Source organism: Anolis sagrei, chromosome 5, assembly GCF_037176765.1.
Source record: "Anolis sagrei isolate rAnoSag1 chromosome 5, rAnoSag1.mat, whole genome shotgun sequence".
NCBI classification, from domain to species: domain Eukaryota; kingdom Metazoa; phylum Chordata; class Lepidosauria; order Squamata; family Dactyloidae; genus Anolis; species Anolis sagrei.
The window spans coordinates 193,272,486-193,291,454 of NC_090025.1; the positions used below are offsets into that span (position 1 = coordinate 193,272,486).

The 18,969-nt window shown below is 43.6% G+C and overlaps 1 protein-coding gene across 1 annotated transcript in view; it reads left to right on the forward strand.

The window, feature by feature from the left end:
* The window catches only part of EXOC4 (exocyst complex component 4), a 579,446-nt gene that overhangs the window by 510,824 nt on the left and 49,653 nt on the right, over positions 1 to 18,969 (forward strand). The gene's annotated exons all lie outside the window — the stretch shown is intronic.

Consider the following 18,969-nt stretch of genomic DNA (forward strand, 5'->3'; position numbering starts at 1 on the left):
AGGGACTCTTAATTTTTCGCATCTCATAGACTTAGCATGGGGATTTGGTTAACCAGTTAAAATTCATGAGTAAACCAGGTTTTTTAAAAAAATATGAAACATTTCGGGGGGGGGGGTTGAACCCCTAAAACCACCCCCTCGCTACAGGCCTGGATACAGTATTCCCTCAGTAAATCGTGGTTTGCTTTTCGCAGACTCGCTGTTTCACGGGATTTTGCCTCCCAGTTTATAAATGGTTGCCATTGCCCAGACTGGTGTTCTAATCCTGCCTCTTTGCAACGATGGAGTGTGGAAGGGGTGCCACCCCTTGGGAGAGAGGCAGTCAATCAAGAGAGATTGCAAAGAAAAGCAGATATAGCTAGCAAAAAAAAAAAAGATGAGTGGTGCCTTTCAATCTTTCCTCACTTCTGCCTCACCCTCAGAACTCGATATACATATATAGCATCCCTACTTCGCGGATTTTCACTTTTCGCGGGTGGTCCTAGAATGTAACACCCGCAATAAGTGAGGGAAGACTGTACTGAAAGCTTCGTTGGAAGTGCAGAATTCTTATTGTGGGGAGCTACAGCTCTGGAGTAGAGGAAGGCTACAAGTTTGCTGCAGCCAAAGCCCAAGGAACTACTTAACACATGTGCATGACATTTGAGGAGATGCAGTCCTAAAGACTAAAATGTAGAAATTATGTAAATTAAGAATTAAACATTAAAAAAAACCAAGATTATGGCAACAAGAATGATTGACAACTGGGAAATAGAGGGAGAAAATGTGGAGGCCGTGACAGACTTTGTATTTCTAGGTACAAAGATTACTGCAGATGCAGACTGTGGCCAGGAAATCAGAAGACGCTTCCTTCTTGGGAGGAGAGCAATGTCCAGTATCGATAAAATAGTGAAGAGTAGTGACATCACATTGGCAATGAAGATCAGCATAGTAAAAGCAATGGTATTCCCTGTAGTCACCTATGGATGTGAGAGCGGCACCATAAGGAAGGCTGAGCGAAGGAAGATAGATGCTTTTGAACTGTGGTGCTGGAGTAAAGTTCTGAGAGTACCTTGGACAGCGAGAAGATCCAACCAGTCCATACTTCAAGAAATAAAGCCTGACTGCTCATTGGAGGGAAGAACAATAGAGGCCAAGATGAAGTACTTTGGCCACTTCTCTAAGGAAAGCTTAGAAAAGACAATGATGCTGGGGAAAATAGAAGGAAAAAAGAAAGAGGGGCCGACCAAGGGCAAGATGGATGGATGGTATCCTTGAAGTGACTGGATTGACCTTGAAGGAGCTGGGGGTGGTGACGGCTGACAGGGAGCTCTGGCGTGGACTGGTCCATGACGTCCCGAAGAGTCGGAAATGACTGAACGAATGAACAACAACAAGAAGAATTCAAGAAGACAGCTGCATGTGGAGGAGAGCAGTGAGTGCTCTCATTTTCTGACCTGGTGACAGCACAACTTCAAAACTTTAATAACTGTACCCTTCTGTGATGAACACATTCACCATAAAAAAAAATCAGCCCATTATAGTATATAATCTTCCTTTTTGGCATTTACATCATATAGGAAGGCCATTGCCTACATTCATGATAGGAGCGGATGGCCCGTTTCATATGTACACCATTAATTTAGGACCTTTCTTGAAGGAAAAGGCCATAATTTAGTGGCAGAGCAAATGTACTTCCCTGCAGAAGGCTTCTGGGCCTGCCTCTGGCATTTTTGCTCAGAGCAATAACCTGCACTTCCTTAAAGGCAACCCATGGATTACTTGACACCACTAAATCCTCTTCTTGCCATCTTCCACATCCCGGACTCCTCATCAGACCTGAAATCCATCTTCCCTGGCTTTGCTATCCTGAAAGAGTAGGGGGTCAGCAGCCACAGCCAAAGAGCAGCTAGTTGGGCATGACCGCTCAACATCAGAACAGCCACAAAAAGCAGTAGAGACGGAAATAGCTCACCTGAACGCTCTCTCAGATAGAGAGGCCTGCTTTGGAAGGACACATCACAAGGACACAAGGCCTGCTTTGGAAGGACCCATCTAAGAACTTTAATCAACAGGGAAGTGGTTCTGACCAGCATTGGAAAGACCACGAGTATTAGTTCTTGATGTATCTCTATTTGAAATCTTTAGCTATTGTTTATGTCCTTCAGATCATTTATGATTGCTGAACCAGCTTCAGTCCCTCTTACTGCCAGGCTCTCAAACTTAGCCTGCTGTCCTCACATGCTACTCATGCCTTCCTGAAGCATTCCTAAGCTGCTGGTAGCTGACTTGGCTTCCCTTGTCTTCTGCTGCTTCAGAACCATGTTTAATATCAGAGTGCGTTATTCCTGCTGATTTCCTGAAGATCTGTTTTTGCCAAATGGTGCTCAGTAGGGAAGTGAATAGAATGAAGGCTGTCCAATGCTTCTCAACAAGAAAAGAAGCTCTGATTGGTGTGGGAACATGTATGGGTCCCCAGAGCCATAGAATCCTAGAGCTGGAATAGACCCCAAGGGCCATCCAGTCTAACCCGCTTCGGCCAGGCAGGAAGACACAACCCAAGTACTCCTGATTGATGGCCATCCAGTATCTGCTTAAAAACCTCTAGAGAAGGAGACTCCACCGGACTCCAAGGCAGCATATTTCACAGTCAAACAGTTCTGACCACCAAGAAGTTCTTCCTAATGTTTAGGTGGAATCTCGTTTCCTGCATTTAAATCCACTGCTGTGGAGCAACAGAAGACAAGCTGGTTCCATCTTCCATATAACATACCTTCAAATGTTTAAATATAGGTATCACAGCCCATCTTAAACTTCAAGCTAAACATATACAGCTTCCTAAGCAACTCCTTATAGAGATTCATGGTTTCCAGACCCTGGGACAGGATTCCTCCAGATTAGGTCAATGTGGAATAGAGTGGGACGATGACTTCCTTCTAGAGTCTGTACTCTTATTGATGCAATCTAGAATAATATTGACATTATACTAGAGTCAAATTGAATCCTGAAATGTGGGCAAACTTCACTTCTCTTACCATTGATAATAATAATGATAATAATGATGATGATGATGATGATGATGATAATCTTTATTTATACCTCACCACCATATCCCCAAGGGGACTCGGGATGGCATACATAAGGCCAATTACAACAAAGCAAATATACAACAAAAATACAGCAATAAAATAATAATACAAAAAAAGTAAACACAAAATCTATATAAATAAAAATGTAATGTTCGTTTGTGGGACTAAGAGAACTAAAAAACCACTGGGAGAATTGACACCAAATTTGGACACAATACACCTAAAAACCCAATGTATGTCCTACAATCATAAAAACACTGAAAAACACAGCAGAAGGGACTTAAAAAGACCCCAAAAGCTAAATGATGAAAAGGTAAATGACAATACAGAAAAAAAGAGAAGAAAGAGGGAGGGAGGGAAGGGGAGAAAAGAAAGAAAGAAAGAGAAAAGGGGAGGGAAAGCAGGAAAGGGAGAAGGAAGCGTGGAAGCAAAGAGAGAAAGAAGGGAGGAAAGAGAGAAGGAAGAAAGGAGAGAAAGAGTGAGGGAAAGAAAAGGGGAAGGAAGGAAAGTTAGAGAAGGAAGGAAGGAGAAAAGGAAAGAAAAAGGGAAAGAAGGAAGGAAAGTGGGAGCGAAGGAAGGGGGGAAGATGTAGAGAAAGAGGAAGGGAAGGAAAGAGAGAAGGAAGAAAAGAGAAGAAGACAGCAGAAGAGAAAGAAAAAGGGGGAAGGAAGGAGATACGAAGGAAGGAAGAAGAGAAGGAAAGATGGGAAGGAAGGAAAGAGGGAGTGAAGGAAGGAGGGAAAGAAGGAGAGAAAGAGGGAAGGTTGGCCACAGCAAAGCGTGGCGGGTACAGCTAGTACAATATAAAATCACAATAATTGAACACAATGGGCGGGGCCCATTGTGATCATTTTTAGTTAGGAAGTTCAAGAGGAAATATAGACTATGTGTCGCTTGGCTCTGTCAAGGGGTTAATTTAAAAGGCACAAGGGTGAGGCAAGGTAGCCAGAGTACATACCTGGTCATTTCGGTAGACTTGAGAGGAAAACGCTGGCCCAATGCTTTCAGCTTCAAGAAAAAATTAATGCAAGTGTGTAAGATTTATCATCTGCCCCTGAGAGCTTTCGGTCCGTCTTGCACTGTCCGTGGAACAGAAATTTGACAAGAGAATAAAAAGCCCTTGGAATTTATTAGCGTAAAATAGTAAGAGGTGATTTACATTTGGGAATGGTGGGGAAAACACATAAAACTCCTCTTAAAACCCACATTTATTGCCGTAATGAAACACTAACATTCATTAGGACTGGATATAACTGTTTGAGGTCAAGCAAAACACTAAAGAATATTTGATTCTGGCTTGAAACCAAATTATGTATTAATAAAAGATGCCGGGGCTTGAGGGAAAAGGGGAAAATCCCCTCAGGGTAGTCAGTCTAATGGGAAGTGAAACAAATTAGGGTTAAGCAAAGTAATATCCAACTTGCAAGACTAAGAGTTTCCATTTAGAAGCTCATTTTGGTTGAAGCTGTGATGTCCCGTTTATAATATTTTGTTTGAAGTTATTTTGTTTCCCCATTCTGTACAAAATATTGGGACCGTATACCATAGCAAAGCTGCAATTAAAACGGTGTGTTCTTAAATCAAAGGACAACCAGGCTGTATAACTGGCAGGACATTGGAGAGAAACATTTTCCTGAGATGAATGTACAATGGTTTCCAAGATGTACTTGAACTAGCAAGGGGTTATTTTCTTGGATGATGTTATAAATAGACCTGCATCCTATATTCTAGGACAGTAGTTCCCAACCTGTGGTCCATGGATATGGACCACATATCCATGGACCAATATGATCCACGGCTCTACACCATTGCAGTGAGAGCGACTGGTCTCACAAAACCCTCTTAAATATGGTTTTCTGTGGATGAGGAGATGACAACTACTGGATGGAATATGTTCTGTATCAGAAACTAGAGCTGAAGTAGTCTATCCAATGCAATTTTCTGAATCAGCATCCCAAATAACCAAACCAAATCTGAAGTCGACCAAAAAAGGATTCATAACCCTTTTGGTACTAATATTGGAGAGTGGCCCCTGGTCAAAAAAAGATTGTTCTAGGATGAAGATCTTTAGCCTTCTCTGCCAAAGAGTGCTGGTGCCTCACCAAACTACAACTCCCATGATTCCATACCATTGGGCCATAGCAGTTGAAGAGGTGACAAACTGCATTCAGTCGAGATGCACTTAGGATATATACAGAAAATACGAGGTTTGAATGAAAAGTAATGCCTCCACCTTTGTAATTCCTCAGCAGATGGCAGTACTGGTATGCAGCAGGTACTGGCTTTTTCAGTAGACTCTCCTCTACAGTTCCATTTTGGCGGGAAGCCTTAGCATTGAATGGTTGTGTTGTTAAAGTGCAAAGTATGGAACCCTGTGCAGACGGTCGGTCAATGCGACTTAAGCAACGTGCAGTCATTGAATTCTTGACAGCAGAAGGTGTCACCCCAAAGGAGATTCAACAGAGAATGCAAGCTATTTATGGTGATTGTGTTGATTTGAGTATGTGCGTCATTGAGTGAGTAAGTTTAAAGACGTTGAGGTGAGAACATCTGACTTGTGTGACAAACAAAGAGTTGGACATCTTGTGACAACCACCAAGTTTCACAAGCAAAAGGTTGACAGATTGATTCAGGATGATCATCGTATCACTCAGAGAGAAAATTCAAGCATAATCGGCATTTCACAAGAATGTGTGGGTCACATTATTGCTTGCTTGGCTATTGGAAGATCTGTGCATGATGGGTACCCAGGATGCTGACGCCTGAAATGAAAGCGCACAGACTGGAACTCACCGCCATATGACATCCTCCATACAGTCCCGATTTAGCACAGTCTGACTTCCATCCGTTCCCGATAATGAAAGAAGATATGCGGGGACATCATTATGCTTCATTCTGATGAAGACGTTGAGAGAACTGTGAGACACTGGCTGCGGAAACAGAGTGTTGACTTCCTCCGTGGCGGCTTCAGAAAACTTATTCATCGTTGGCAGAAATATATCCAATTGTCTGATGATTATGTGGAAAAGTGAATAGTGGTAGTTAAAGAGCACATTCTAAGGATTATTTCTGCATTTGATTTATTAAAATATTCCCATCCAAACCCAAGTAACGAAGGTGGAGGCATTACTTTTCATTCAACCCTCGTATTCATCCTGTACATGTTTTAGACAGAAGTAGCTGCTCTGACAATCATCCTATCTGGAAGGTGCCTTCAGAGAACAAGTTCTGCATCTAGTTGTCACTACTGAATCAAAGAATTATTAAGATGGAAGGAACCGCAAGGGCCATCTACTCCAACCCCTTGACATGAAGGAACATGTCCGTCATATGTGCAGGGATACATTTCTGAACATACCATGAAACCAAGATGAAAGCAAACCCTGCTGAAATGCATTACTTCCAGCAGAACCCTACAGAGAGTCACCCTGGAGGATCTAAATATTCTTAGAGGTATCATCTCTTGCCATTTGCTGGTTCCTCCAGTTTAACTTTATGATACCTTCCAATAAAAGCATACTACAGAATCATCTGTAAGACCTAGAAAATTCCAAGAGAGGACATATTTGTTGAATGAAGGTAGCTGAAACCATGGATACCAGTCCCGTATTTATGGAGGTCATATTGCCCGACTGCTCATTGGAGGGAAGGATAGTAGAGGAAAAGCTGAAGTACTTTGGCCACATCATGAGAAGAAAGGAAAGCTTAGAGAAGACAATGATGCTGGGGAAAATGGAAGGAAAGAGAAAGAGGGGCCCACCAAGGGCAAGATGGATGGATGGGATCCTTGACTGGATTGACCTTGAAGGAACTGGGGGTGGTGACAGCCGACAGGGAACTCTGGCATGGACTGGTCCATGAGGTTACGAAGAGTCGGAAATGACTGAACGAATAAACAACAACAAATTGACCCATTGCCCCAAAATGGTGATTAATCCTCTTTTTTAAGCACTCTTTTTTAAAAAGGGAGAGTTCTTCACCCGCTGACATAGATTTTTCTACTGCCAAATAGTTCTTACCACCAGGAAGTTCTTCCTCAAGATTAGGTGGCATCTCTTTTCTTGCCATTTGATCCATTGGTGTGTGTTCTTCGGTAGCAGCAGAACACAACTTTGCATCAACTTCTTCATGTTGCTGTTGTGTGCCTTTCATTGGTTTTCGACATACTGCCTTTTCACATAAGCGTGCATTCACCATACACTGGTGAGAACCAAAGCATCTAGAATGCCAAAAGTTCCGTATAGTTTCCTTCTTCATAAACATTTCCTGTTTGGGAATCAGATTTGTTGTGACTGTCCACTTCTATATTGCTTGAATTTGATGATCGCTGGCCACTGTCACTTCACCAACCCTTCTGTCTCACAGCAGGCGCCGGATGCCACTTGGAATTAAGTCCAGGGTTGTCTCCCCTCTGGCCACATCCAAGATACTTTCTCCTGGCATACAGACATATCATATAGTTACCTCTTTCCATATCTTTCTCCAGGCTCTCTGGGATATTTGAAGTTACTTTTCCCCTACAAGCTTTTCATTTGTCTGTCTGATCCCTTTCTGATTCCATTCCACATCCCAAGGTCATCTTGAGCATTTGGGTGGCAGCAATGCTTTTATTTATATGTGTGGCAGTGCTTAATATCAGTATTGTAATTCTTTAAAAAGACAGTGGAGAGGAGAGGCTGCAGAATTAATATCCATTAACAAATTTGACAATACTTCCTCGGGACATGAATAAAATTATGGTTATTTCTCTCTCAGTGACAAATAATTGCTCTAACATCACATGGGAGCCAAGAATCTGCTCACTATTCTGCACTGCAGCTTTTCAGAAGCTGAAGGCCTCTATCTTGGAATGCAGGTCCCATCATCCCCCACTTACATAGCTGGGGGTGCAATCTAGCATTTATGGAGACTTCGGCTAAGGAAAGCAGTTGTATTTGTATTTACAATTTTTATTCCTTCCACTTGGTCCAGTTCACCCTCGTTTAAATTCTTGTACTGTTTTTATATTCTGATTTATTATGTTATTGTTGCTACTTCATTGACTTATTATGTTATTGTATAAGCATTTTTATTTGATGTTGTAGTCTGTCTTATATGTATTTTATTTTGCTTTATTGTAATTGCTTGGCTTGGCCCCATGTTAGCCGCCCTGAGTTCCTTTGGGGAGATGGAGGCGGAATACAAATAGTTTTATTATTGGGTTGTTGTAGGTTTTTCCGGGCTATATGGCCATGTTCTGGAGGCAATTTTTCTCCTGACGTTTCGCCTGCATCGATGGCAAGCATCCTCAGAGGTAGTGAGGTCTGTTGGAAGCAAGAAAAATGGGTTTATATATCTGTGGAATGACCAGGGTGGGACAAAGAACTTTTGTCTGCTGGAGCTAGGTGTGAATGTTTCAACTGCCCACCTTAATTAGCATTCAATGGCTTAGAAGTGCCTGGGGGGAATCTTTTGTTGAGAGTTATTTTATGTGCCTGTTTGTTTCCCCTCTGTTGTTTTGCTGTTGTAATTTTAGAGTTTTTTTAATGCTGGTAGCCAGATTTTGTTCATTTTCATGGTTTCTTCCTTTCTGTTGAAATTGTCCACATGCTTGTGGATTTCAATGGCTTCTCTGCATAGTCTGTAGTTTTATTGTTGTTGTTGTTGTTGAAACACAAGAAGATGAGTCCACAGCAGACAAGATCACTCTGCTGGCTGTTGTATTGGATCACACATTAGACACTTCCCAGGTGTTTAGGACTGTGTGATGTATTAGTGAATAATGCGTGCAGATCCCAGTAAGGTGGCCTTTTGCAGCTGGCAGATTGTAATTTTGTTAGCACCGATTGTGTTTAAGTGCATGCCAAGGTCTTTAGGCACTGCACCCAGTGTGCCGATCAGCACTGGGACCACCTTGACTGGCTTGTGCCACAGTCGTCTTCTTCTTCTTCTTCTTCTTCTTCTTCTTCTTCTCCTTCTCCTTCTTCTTCTTCTTATTTGAAACACAACAAGATGAATCCACAGCAGTCACACTGCTGGCTGTTGTACTGGATCACATGTCGGAAACTTCCCACTACTACTACTACTACTACTACTACTACTACTACTTCTTCATTATTATTATTATTATTATTATTATTATTATTATTATTATTATTTGAAACACAACAAGATGAGTCCACAGCAGACACTCTGCTGGCTGTTGAATTGGATCACACGTCGGACACTTCCCAAGTGTCTAGGACTGTGTGATGTATCCTCGAATAATGCATGCAGATCCCAGTAAGGTGGCCTTCTGCAGCTGGCAGATGGTGATTTTGTCAGCTAAACAAAACTAAACAAATCAATAAGATATAAATTCATAGTGTCTCCTTGTTAAAAACGTTGTCCGGACTCAATGTCTAGTCGTTCCATTTTCCTGTGTCAGTTACTCTGCATTTGCAAACGCTTGTTCAAAAACTCACGTCTTGACTTTTTTCTGGAATGTTAAAAGGGAGATGGCCGATCTAATATCTATAGGGAGGGCGTTCCACATCCAAGGGGCCACCACCGAGAAGGCCCTGTCTCTCGTCTCCGCCAAACGTACTTGTGATGACGGCAGTAACGAGAGCAGGGATAAAGGTAAAGGTAGTCCCCTGACATTAAGTCCAGTCATGTCTGACTCTGGGGTGTGGTGCTCATCTCCATTTCTAAGCCGAAGAGCCAGCGTTGTCCGTAGACACCTCCAAGGTCATGTGGCCGGCATGACTGCATGGAGCACCGTTACCTTCCCGCCGGAGCGGTACCTATTGATCTACTCACATTTGCATGTTTTCGAACTGCTAGGTTGGCAGAAGCTAGGGCTGACAGCGGAAGCTCACACTGCTCCCCGGAATCGAACCTGCGACCTTTCAATCAACAATCTCAGCAGCTCAGTGCTTTAACCCACTGCGCCACCGAGGGCTCCGAGCAGGGATAGAAAAGATAAAAAAAATGTCTGCCCCAAATATTGGGGTTGCAGTTGGTTGTCTTGTTGCCTTTGAAGCACATGCTCCGCTCTTTTTAAAGGCCAATCCTTGACTTTTTTTCAACAGAAGGTAGCCACCCAGCTTAACAAAAAATCCCATTCTGGGGCCAAAGCCCCACAAATGGAGTGAAAGGGTGAAACTACCAGAAGGCAGGGCAGCCACTCCCAGTGGTCACTTTGGGTCAGAAATTTGGCCATATATGGAGCAAGTGGGCCTCCTGGACACACTGCACATGTCTGCTCCCTTCCTTGCCTTGGGAAGATGACAGAACTACTCCAGTAGATTCAGAAAGTAACCCAAGTTCTCTCCAATGTTTTCCAAAGCACTCTCATTATTTCCGAGTTATTCCGAGGGAGAGCTTGCTTGCCTCCGTTATATGATGCATAACATACCATGGAGGTTTGTAACAAGCTCGGCAACTGAAAGAAGCTCAATTTTTAAAAAGGAAGTGGGTGTTACGTATCATATTGTTTTGTTATTCTTCAGATCTATGTGCCCGCATGCAGTGGCTTGAGTCAGGAAGCGAGCTCTGAGTGCGCCCTTTCACGCATCCTGCGCATTAATTTCCTTGATCCATGGCGTTCTCTGTTTGTATTTTATGTCTTCTCTGTGCAACTGTTTTTCTCCCAGAGCCTGTTCACCCTGTACAGAGTGATCTGTGTCCCCCAAGCTGTATGTTTGCAGGAAGGAAATGGAAATCAAAGCTCGCTCGCTCTCTCTCTCGTCGGCCCCCCTCATCCCCATTCAAGGAATTATTGCCTTTTTAAAAAGTGCTAATTTCTTTGCGAAATTTATGCCTGCCAGCAGAGGCAGCTGAGGAGCACCCCAGGCAGTTCTAACGAGACAATTCATTAGCCAGCAAGTGTACACACACACACACACATACACACACGCCATGGCGAACATTAATTCGCAAAATGAAAAACTAATAGAGTGTTTAGCCGGCTCTTTATCACTGGTGACAGTCGGCACTCGCCCAATCATTAGTGTTTACTGAACGGATGGGGGCCACCGCCCCAGCCTGGCTTATCGCCACTCCTCGCAAATGAGATTGTCGGGCTTTTTTCCGGCTGGGCTGGCCCTCCTTCTCTTGCTCCCTCTCGCCTTGAACACTAGCTCCTGCCTGCCTGTACTTAGCTGCGGAGATTTATGGGTCCCTCCTCTCAGCGCTGGAAGGGGAACAGCTTTCTCTGTTGTTAACATGTCATCCACCTTCTTCAATACCTGGGGAGACTTCTTTCCACCTCTCTGGCTCAGTCTATTCATCAGCCAGGCTCTTCCCTTCTCCTCCTTCTTCTTCTTCAGCCCCTGAGGTTGGAAGCAGGTTAGGCAGAGTCCGGGAAACATCAATTAAAAACCAAGCATGTGGTGTAAGCTCCTTGGCAAGATGGGGTTGCCATTCCAGCTGAGATGCCCAGGACGGTGCTTTACACCACTTGTTCAAGGAAGTATGTTGCGTAATGAAAATCGCACGTGTTGTTGTAGTTCATTTGTTCAGTCGTCTCCGACTCTTCATGACCTCATGGACCAGCCCACGCCAGAGCTCCCTGCCGGCCGTCACCACCCCCAGCTCCTTCAAGGTCAGTCCAGTCACTTCAAGGATGCCATCCATCCATCTTGCCCTTGGTCGGCCCCTCTTCCTTTTACCTTCCACTTTCCCCAGCATAATTGCCTTCTCTAGGCTTTGCTGTCTCCTCATGATGTGGCCAAAGTACTTCAACTTTGTCTCTAGTATCCTTCCCTCCAGTGAGCAGTCGGGCTTTATTTCCTGGAGGATGGACTGGTTGGATCTTCTCGCAGTCCAAGGCACTCTCAGAACTTTCCTCCAACACCACAGCTCAAAAGCATCCCTCTTCCTTCGCTCAGCCTTCCCTAAGGTCCAGCTCTCACATCCGTAGGTTACTACAGGGAATACCATGGCTTTGACTAGGCAATGGATCTTTGTTGCCAGTCTGATGTCTCTACTCTTTACTATTTTATCGAGACTGGACATTGCTCTCCTCCCAAGAAGGAAGCGTCTTCTGATTTCCTGGCTGCAGTCTGCGTCATCTCTGGCTGCAGTCTGCAGTCATCTTTGCGCCTAGAAATACAAAGTCTTTCACGGCCTCCACATTTTCTCCCTTTATTTCCCAGTTGTCAATCATTCTTGTTGCCATAATCTTGGTTGTCTTTATGTTTAGCTGCAACCCGGCTTTTGCGCTTTCTTCTTTCACCTTGATTAGAAGGCTCCTCAGCTCCTCCTCGCTTTCGGCCATCAGAGTGGTGTCATCTGCATATCTGAGGTTGTTAATGTTTCTTCCAGCAATTTTCACCCCAGCTTTGCATTCATCAAGCGTAATGAAAATCGCACGTAGTTCACATTTTATCGGCTCACACACTGTCTTGCCATAGAAAGAAAATATGCTACGCAGACGATCAGTAAAGAAAATATTTTTTTTCCCAACATTTCTATCCCGCCCTTCTCAACCCCCGAGGGGGGACTCAGGGTGGCTTACAAACCGGCAACAATTCGATGCTGCGACATAATACAATATAAACACATATAACAACAGTTTACCACAGTAAGTAAAGTATTAAGTTAAAAACACGTTTAAAACATTGTCATCAACCATATAGCCAATTCCAGTCCAATTCAACTTCCAAAGTGCTGTCATGCTTTCTGTCCAAAGGCCTGCTCCCAGAGTCATGACTTAACCTTCTTCCAAAAAAGAAAGGAGGGAAGAAGCCAACCTGATCTCGCTAGGGAGCGAGTTCCACAGGTGTGGGGCCACCGTCAAGAAGGCCCTGTCCCTCTTCCCCGCCAAGCACACTTGCGAGGCTGGCAGGACCGAGAACAAGACCTCCCCGGAAGATATTAAACTACAAGGGAGGATGTAGAACCGTATAGGGCAGTGGTTCTCAACCTTGCTAATGCCGTGACCCCTTAATGCAATTCCATATGTTGTGGTGACCCCCAACCATAATATTGTTTTTGTTGCTACTTGATACCTGTCATTTTACTACTTTATAAATCGTAATGTAAATATCCGATATGCAGGATGTATTTTCATTCACTGGACTAAATTGAGCAGAAAAACCAAATATACCCAAATCTGAATGCTAGTGGGGTTGGGGGAGGATTGATCTTGTAATTTGGGAGTTGTGGTTGCTGGGATTTATGGTTGCTGGGATTTATAGTTCACCAATAATCAAAGAGCATTCTGAACTCCACCAATGATGGAATTGAACCGAACTTGGCACACAGAACTCCCATGACGATTAGAAAACACTGGAAGGGTTTTGTGGTCATTGACCTTGAGATTGGGAGTTGTAGTTCACCTATATCCAGAGGAGTGCTGTGGATTCATGCAATGATGGATCTGGACCAAACTTGGCATGAATACTCAATATGCCCAAATGTGAACACTGGTGGAGTCTGGGGAAAATAGACCTTGACATTTGGGAGTTGTAGTTATTGGGATTTATAGTTCACCTACAATCAAAGAGCATTCTGAACTCGACCAACAATAGAATTGGGTCAAACTTCCCACACAGAATCCCAATGACCAACAGAAAATACTATGTTTTCTGATGGTCTTTGGCGACCCCTTTGACATCCCCTCACGACCCCCTCAGGGGTCCTGACCCCCAGGTTGAGAAACACTGGTATAGGGCATTATAGGCCAAGACCAGCACTTTGAATTGTGCTCGGAAGTGGACTGGTAGCCAATGGAGCTGGTACAGCAAGAGGGGGGGGGGGGTGTTCCCTGTATGTCGCTCCAGTAAGTAACTTGGATGCTGCTCGTTGGACTACTTGAAGTTTCCGAACAGTCTTCAAAGGCAACCCCAGGACTAAACGCAAGGAGTTTACTCTTTATAATGCAGAGCAACATATATGCAATCATGTGATCAGTTGCATTGCTTACTTACTTACTTACTTACTTACTTACTTACTTACTTAGGCGATCCCTTGTTGTGCAACTAAGATTGTCCTTCAAATTCGGTATCCTGGCAGTGGGTACGTAGCTGATTGTGGAGCCCTATTCTTGACCCACATGTTCTCCCGCAGTGAGGATATCGATTTCCAGACGGAAGGCGGTCCCGGTCGGGGTTGGCTTGACGCGCTTTCCTCTTGACACATTTCTCTCTTTTGCCCTCCATTCTTGCCTCTTCAAATTCTACAGCACTGCTGGTCACAGCTGACCTCCAGCTAGAGTGGTCAAGGGCCAGGGCTTCCCAGTTCTCAGTGTCTATGCCAGAGTTTTTAAGATTGGCTTTGAGCCCATCTTTAAATCTCTTTTGCTGTCCTCCAACATTCAATTTTCCATTCTTGAGTTCGAGTAGAGCCAACTGCTTTGGGAGACGGTGATCGGGCATTCGGACAACGTGGCCGGTCCAGCAAAGTTGATGGTGGAGGACCATCGCTTCAATGCTGGTGGTCTTTGCTTCTTCAGTTGCATCGACTCTCACAATGTCCTTTTGAGAGATATTTAAATGGTCTTTCAGTGTACATGTGGAAGATCTCCTTCCAGCAGCTCATGAAGCAAGAACTCTCTCTCTCTCTCTCTCTCTCTCTCTCTCTCTCTCTCTCTCTCTCTCTCCATGCAAGCTCCTGCACAGCTCAAGCCTAAAAATGTAACTGTTGCCAAAACTCCCAGGCTCAGCTAGCTCCCCGGGCATAGCCCAACCAATCAGCTATGTGCTTTGCATTTTCAGTTAACACATGATCACTAATAGATTTCTTACATGCCCTAACAAGTTATGCAAATCCCAGGCACAAAAACCTACTCAGCTGGAAAACTTAGTGCCATACAGTTGAAAAAGGTCACATGAGCCATCCAGTCCAACCCTCATCCAATTTTACAAGAATCAACCAAAATGCCACAAAGATGTGCATGTCTTTTGATTTTTCAAGAGCTCTTCAAAAGGCTCAAAGGCATGAGGTTTTTCCCAAGACATTTCGCTCCTTGAAGCAAAAGAGAGTATGTCTTCCCCCTTCATATTTTTCTCTATCCAGTGGCTGACCAGAGTTGAATAGAGCAGCTAGAAAAGAACATGATCAGAAACTGGACATGATCAGAAAGTATAAAGTTATATCATTGAATACTAAAGCTAGGATACTCAGTGCAATCGTGTTCCTCATTATTGTGTCTAGTTAAAAAAGCTGGACTGGAAAAAAGTTGAGAGGAAGAAAAAGAACTCATTCAAAATGTGCTGCTGGAGGAGAGTAAAAAAAAAAAAGCACAATTAAAGCCCTGGCGGACTGTACAAAAAGAATCTGCAAACCCCACCTCCTCCAAGATGAACTCAACCACCTAAATTGGGCTTTACAGGCCAATGGATACTCTACCTCAGACATCAGAAGAGCTGCAAGACCGAGAACAAACCACGAGAGTCAAGACAAAGATCCACCCAGAGGAAAAGTGTTCTTGCCATACATCAAGGGAACCACTGACTGCAGAGGGAAGCTGATGAGGAAACACAACATACAAACTATCTACAGACCCAGCAAGAAAATCCAACAAATGCTATGCTCAACAAAGGACATGAGGGATCCTCTCGCTTCTGCAGGAGTCTACCGTATACCATGCAGCTGTGGACAAGTCTACAGAGGGAACACCAAACACAGCAGCATTTCCCAAACACGAATCAAGGAACATGAAAGGCACTGCAGACTACTTCAACCAGAGAAGTCAGCCATAGCAGAGCACCTGAGGAACCAACCTGGACCTAACATATTATTTGAGAACACAGAAATGCTGGACCACTCTCACAACCACCATGTCAGGCTACACAGAGAAGCCACTGAAATCCACAAGCATGTGGACAATTTCAACAAGAAGGAGGAAACCATGAAAATGAACAAAATCTGGCTACCAGTATTAAAAAAACCTCTAAAATTATAACAGCAAATCAACAGAGATGAAACAATCAGTAACAGCTAATCACTTCTCAACAAAAGATTCCCCCAGGCAGTAACAAGCCACACCAAACAACTGCCAAGCCATCAAATGCTAATCAAGATGGCCAGCTGAAACATTCACACTTATCTCCAACAGACAAGAGTTCTTTTTCCCACCATGGACATTCCAGAGATATATAAACCCAATTTTCCTAACTCCAACAGATCTCACATCCTCTGAGGATGTTTGCCATAGATGCAGGCGAAACATCAGGAGATAATACTTCTAGAACATGGCCATACAGCCTGAAAAACCTACACCAACCCAGTTCTACGGACATCTTGGTGCTAGAAAAACAAATAAATGGGTCTCAGAGCAAATCAGGTATGAACTCTCCTTAGACCCCAAGATAACAAAACGGATACCTTTGGGGCAACTCTCTCTTTAAGTCCTTCCCCACTTGTAGCAACCTTACAATGATCTCCAAGGAGGAGAAACACAAACAGAGGGTTCTTGTGGGTTTTTTCGGGCTATATGGCCATGTTTTAGAGGCATTTTTTCCTGACGTTTCGCCTGCATCTATGGCAAGCATCCTCAGAGGTAGTGAGATCTGTTGGAATTAGGACAATGGGTTTATATATCTGTGGAATGACCAGGGTGAGACAAAGGACTTTTATCAGTTGGGCTAGGGGTGAATATTCTCTGCTGGAGCTAGGCGTGAATGTTTCAACTGACCACCTTCATTAGTACCTAATTCACATTCACACCTAGCTCCAGCAGAGAAGAGCTCTGTGCCCCACCCCAGCCATTCCACAGATATATAAACCCTTTTTCCTAGTTCCAACAGACCTCACTACCTCTGAGGATGCTTGCCATAGATGCAGGCGAAACGTCAGGAAAAAAATTGCCTCTAGAACATGGCCCTATAGCCCAAAAAAAACCACAAGAACCTAGTGATTCCAGCCATGAAAGCCTTCGACAATACAACAAACAGAGGGTCTCCAGAAAGTGTGCCGTCTACTTGAATTTGAGATGGATATGGTTCTGTCATAACTCTGTCTGCTAAAAGTAAAGCCACCCTTTGCTTCCCTTGTTGAGAGTGCCAAAATTGCATCAGGAAGTATCCACATACGGAGTTTGTGTGCATGTAGAAACTGGCTCCTTTTCACTTTTTGAAACACAGAAAGTTCTCCTCACTTTGCAACCAAACCAGTTTGAAACTCCAAATTGATTTTTTCCTCCCACTGCTATTAAACCATTCAAAAGTCTTCCCCGGCATTCAGTTCAATCACGAAATGGGCCAAAGATTTTTCACAATGGGCCTTGATTGGCTGCAGCATTTCATATATGTTGGTTAGAGAGAAAGAGAGAGTTGGGAGCCCTTCAAGTTTTGCTCCCTATTCCTGAGGTCTTGTCATTTGCATCCATTGATTTGCAAGGCACTGTCTTTCAAGAGGCACGGCTGCCATGGCTTCAAGTAACAAGATGATTGAAATTGTGGTTGACAACCAATGCAATGACTTAATTTTTGCCCCCTTCACTTTGCCAGAATGAATCACTCCTCGGTTTGTCAGAACAGGTCATTGTAATCGCATTTAAAGCTGAGAAGAAAGAAATGTTCATTGACTGAGAACCCACCTCTCAAATCAGTCCTGTTAGATAAAACTGCTGACCTTCACACTAGCCACACACAAAAAAAACAGACAGTTGTGGGATGTGCTCTAACTGTGACAATGGAAACAAAGATGGAGTCCTGAAAATCCTTCTTACCTGAACGTTTGCGTCCGTTTTCTATTTCTCATTATCTTATATAAATAAAAATGTAATGTTCGTTTGTGGGATTAACAGAACTCAAAAGCCACTGGATGAATTGACACCAAATTTGGGCACAAGACACCTAACAACCCAATGTATGTCCTTCACTCAAAAAAATTGATTTTCTCATTTGGGAGTTGTAGTTGCTGGGATTTATAGTTCGCCTACAATCAAAGAGCATTCTGAACTCCACCAACGATGGAATTGAACCAAACTTGGCACACAGAACTCCCATGACCAACAGAAAATACTGGAAGGGTTTGATGGGCATTGACCCTGAGTTTGGGAGTTGTAGTTCACCTACATCCAGAGAGCATTGTGGACCCAAACAATGATGGATCTGGACCAAACTTGGCACAAGCACTCAATACACCCAAATATGAACACAGATGGAGTTTGAGGAAAATAGACCTTGACATTTGGGAGTTGTAGTCACTGGGATTCACAGTTCAACTACAATCAAAGAGCATTCTGAACCCCACCAATGACAGAATGGGGACAAACTTCCCACACAGATCCCACATGACCAACAGAAAATACTTAAGGCCATCCAGTCCAACTCCCTTCACCAGGGCAAGAAAGCGTAGTCAAAGCCCTCCTGACAAAGAGCCATCCAGCCTTTGATATATAGATAGATAAATATGATTCACACACACAGCGATATAGTATCATAGATTTGAAAGGGACCCTTAAATAAGGACAATGATATGTTGCATGTTCCAAGGTGGGCAAACCAGACACTCTCCACATCAACACTGACAAAGAAACAACAAGAAATACTGTTTACCCACAAGCATAAAGAAATTACATATATTAGAAACCAACAGTTTCTCATTACTTTATTTTCCAGTTCAACAGACTGGGCCACAGCAATGCGTGGCAGGGGACAGCTAGTGACAAAATAAAGCTTCATAGTTAACATTGAGGCTAATGGTACAATGGTGACTGGTGATTCCCATGTCATTGGCATCATGAATACAAAGAGAATTGGACCAATGGCTCAAAAATTCATCAGTGGGCAGAAAAAAGCAGAAAGAAATCAGCTGGAGAAAGTTAGTCACTCCACTGGCTGCCGGTCTGCTTCCAAACTAAATACAAAGTGCTGGTCATGGTGAAGGTGTCATCCACATATCTGAACCATATAGTGGGATTTTGTGGATGACACCTTCGCCATTTGGAGTCATGGAGAAGAAGAACTAAACCTGTTCCTGGACCATC